At 36.0% G+C, this 4292-nt stretch overlaps 1 long non-coding RNA gene across 1 annotated transcript; it reads left to right on the forward strand.

Moving 5' to 3' along the window:
- The first annotated feature begins 277 nt into the window (after positions 1-277).
- LOC149123797 (uncharacterized) lies at positions 278-3767 on the forward strand. Its single transcript, XR_016214153.1, has 3 exons — positions 278-409; positions 1398-1515; positions 2071-3767. It is a non-coding gene; the product is annotated as an uncharacterized LOC149123797 (long non-coding RNA).
- The last annotated feature ends 525 nt before the right edge of the window (positions 3768-4292 follow it).

Raw genomic sequence — 4292 nt, forward strand, 5'->3', positions numbered from 1 at the left:
TCAGGCCCCAGAGCCATGTGTCCTCAATGCCACCTGCCCCTGGAGTGCCTGAGCCTGACTAATGCAGGGAGAGAATACGAAGAGGCGCAGGCTCAGAGAAGCCAATTGACTTGCGCGAGGTCCCACACTGACGCAGGTCAGAGCTGGGGCGAAGCACGGTCTGTCCAGAGCCCCTGCTCTAAATACAGTAACTGGGACGGTCTCTCTCTCCGGGGACAATGCCCAGCACTTCCTCTGTCCCATCAAATTGCATCCGCTCTGCAGGAAAATGACACCGCCCTGGAACACTGCGGCGAATGAAAGGAACAGAGGCTCATGGGGAGCAGTGCGTGGGGACGGATGTGGAAAGAAGTCGCTGGCAGGTGTAGGATCTCAGATGACTCCAAGGGGCAGATAAGCTGGGTCCTGGGTAAGTTCCTGCAAAGCCTTTCTCTGCTGCTGCTGCTTTGGGCCACCTCAGTTTCCACAGTCGCAGATTTGAGAAAGGCTGGCCCTGATCTTGGTATTTAGGTAGAAGATAAACACTTTCCCCCAAAGTCTTAAGATAGAGCTCAATGGTCACACAGGTGTCACACTTTGGACACATAAACCAAAGCTGTAAAACAAAAAGAAGTTGGTTCCAGACCTCCCAAGAACCTGTGAGAAGAAAACAAAAAATGTTAAGATGGTTTTTTCTCAAAGAACAAAACGTCACCACTGGTGTTTAAACTGGTGTGCAACGGTGGCTCCGGAACAATCCATCAGCATCTGGAAAATTCCATGTTGATCCACTTTAGAAAAACTGAGAGGGAATAAAATCTCCCGAGAGAAGGAATGATTTCCTTGCTCTCTAAACAGACTATTTGCTATGTCATTTAACATCCGCAAATGTTTCTACCACTGAGCATCGCTAAGGTCAAATTGGATAAAGCATAATTAGATACAGTCAGATAGTTTTGTATTCAAAGCGCCTTACAGGAGCAACACGGCTTGCAGTCCTGGGGCTACGGTCTTCTAGGCAAATGCAAGGGCTGGATTTGCAGGTTTACTTTGCATGCACACTGCATGGAGAGGAATTTGCTGTGTCTTGATGCCTTCCTGACTTGCTGGCAATGTGTCGAGCATCCAAAAGGATTTGTGCAAAGACCACATAAGCAAAGAGTCAGGCAGAAAAGGAAATTACTTCTCGTTTGTAGTTTCTCACTGTGCCCTTCCCATCATGCTCGATGTCCATGTCACTGGTGAGCTAGGAGCCCCTGCCTCCCCGTCTCTTTCCTTGGGTTTTCCTCAACAGGTGCTCTTGGACTTCATCCAGCCCAGCAGGAATGCATTGGGTGGCGATTGGGAGCAAGTGCAGACAAGTCCTCTGCCCTTTATTAGAGTCCAAGTTACTCATCCTCTTGTGCCTTGTTTCCCAGTCTCTAACATAACGAAAGTGAAAGTGTCCAATTAGCAAGCTTTCGATGAAGATCAGTTGAGATCATCAAGATGAAGCACTTAGCATAGCGCTGTGGGCATGCTTAATACTCAAAGGAGGTAAGTTATAATATTACCATTATAACAATGCCTGTCTCAAAGGCACTTTTCATTTCTACCCACATTACTTCAAAAACTTACCATTCCTCCTTATCTTCGGTGTAGGATCCTAAGCTCTATCACTGTCTCTAGATGTCCCCAAAGTAATTTTTCACTTCTGCCCTAAAAAATTATTTGTATCCAGGAGATCTCCCCATGTCTGTGTGCTGCCTTCATTCAACATTAGTAGAAATGCTATCAGGTGCCAGGCGCAGTGCTGGGTAAGGGAAAATTAAACGAATGACACTATCCTTATCTCCCTGGGAGATAACAGAGCTCTCTCGCACTGCTTTGCCTTATCGCAAGTCACTGACAGTCTCTGTTTGTCATTTTTTTTTGATTGATACAATAATATAGAGCTGCTGCTGTCCATTGTGGAAACATGGTGGCAGGAGGGGGCAGTGTTGATGGCAGTTCTGATAATGGTGACAAAGGAAGTGAATGGATAGAGGAATTGTAGGGCTGGGGTTCAGTGGCTGTTTCCTTCTGAATGCATATGCTTGGTTTTCTTGGCAGATGACCAGCGAATGCAACATGGGAGTTCTGGTGCTAAAGCTTGCTCTGTGATTTGACAGCGACTTATGAAGAAGCAACAGTTCCTAGAGGCATGTAGACTGCACATGTGGGTGGGACCTTGGGTTTTATCGGCCATCCACATGGATGAGGTGAATGGCCTCACCTGTAACTCTGCCTTTCAAAAAAATAAATAAATTAAAAAAAACACTTTAAAATACATAAACAGATACCTTTATTTTGCTGCAAAAAATCTTGAAATATATGCATAGTTTTTTCTTAGTATGCATTTTCCACTAATTTTTGAAGATTCTTTGTATGTATATACATATAATCTATATTGTTATATTATCCCCAAGATTACGATAATTATAATGATTTCATATATATTTATTATACTATATATTTATAAAAATAACAATTACATAATAATTATATAATACATAGTATGCAATAAAATATGTATCACATATAATATATATTATATACTATCATAATCATATAATACAATATATGATATATAATATTTATATAATATGTAACATTATGTTATATGATACTTAATATATCATAAATAATATGATGTATATTATTATAAAATCTATACTATATTATATCCTATACCATATATTATATGCTATATAATAATTATGTATTATATATTTTATCACATTATATTATCTATAATATATAATATACTATGTATGGTATATAAATATATATCATATATAATATACAGCATAGTATATAAAATGTATTACATATTATATATAGCATATTGCATATACTGCAAGTCACATTATATCATATTTCATATGAAGTATTAAGCATGTAGTATATCACTTATTACACATTAAATATTGTATGTGACATACAATTTATGACATATAACATGTAATTATATGTTATATATGCAATATATTATATATTTATGATATACTACATATTACATATGTTATGCTATATGCTATATATAATACATTGCACATTATGTCATACAATATTATATAGCACACAGTATACAATGCTACATATTACACATACAGTATATAATTATGTCATACAGCATACTATATTATATATAATTTATACAGTATATTGAATGTCATTATAATGCATACCATTATATGTAATATATCATTATATATGATACATTTCATAATATATGCTATAATACATGATATATCATGCACCATATGTTATATATGATATTATAAATTATATATGTGATATTATATATGTGATACAATACTATGTAGTGTATAGGCGATACTGCACATGCTATGTATTATATATGTAATATGTTGCATATTATATGACATATGAGAAAATATTATATAAGATATGTTGCACATATAGTATATATCATTATTTATCATAACATATATCATTGTATATAATATATATGATTATATAACACATAATATATTTGATATATTGTATATAATAATATGTTGCATGCTATATGATATATAATATATTATATATCACATATAATATATAATAAATACATAACATATAGTATAATATATTTATATAATAATTATATATTATATATATATAATCTTAAGAATACCTGGAACTCATTTTTGATTGGGAATACAATACAAATGCTTGGAAAGTGTTGAGATGAATATTTATACATGACAAACAAATTGTATTTTCTGAATGAGTATTAATAAATATTTAGATACATGCATATTGTCTGTTGTTTTTGTCAATTGTTCTTTGACTCAGGGTAATTTCTCTTGATATGATGGATAAAAATGAACTTTTCAGGTGAACAGGTGGGTGGATGGGTGGGAAGATGGATGGAAGGGTGGGTGTATGAACTTGCTTATGCTTACTTTAACCTCAGGTCCTCACAAGCACGTCAAACATTCAAAGAATCCCCTGAAATTGCACAGAACATATCCCAAAGAGGTCAAGAACCATGTCTTACGGAGGTACATACGACATTTTTAAAGATGATTTTGTCGTCTAATGCAATTCGAGGTGCCTGAACCCATTTTATTCTTCAGATTGTATTTACTGATTGTGATGATCGGTTTAGCAGTATCATGCCACTGCAGGGCCATTGCAGATCTTTCTGCGGGGGAGATGGGGACGGTTGTGAGAGGAGGAACAATGGGACCATGATTCTGGGATTGTTTTTTGTCATCAATTCAATTCCATCCCAAATCAGAGGTTATCCTTTTTAACACTGATCAGCATTTCTTTGGCAT

This window comes from Oryctolagus cuniculus, chromosome 10 (assembly GCF_051225735.1).
Source record: "Oryctolagus cuniculus isolate XC-2025 breed Fujian yellow rabbit chromosome 10, ASM5122573v1, whole genome shotgun sequence".
Classification (NCBI taxonomy): domain Eukaryota; kingdom Metazoa; phylum Chordata; class Mammalia; order Lagomorpha; family Leporidae; genus Oryctolagus; species Oryctolagus cuniculus.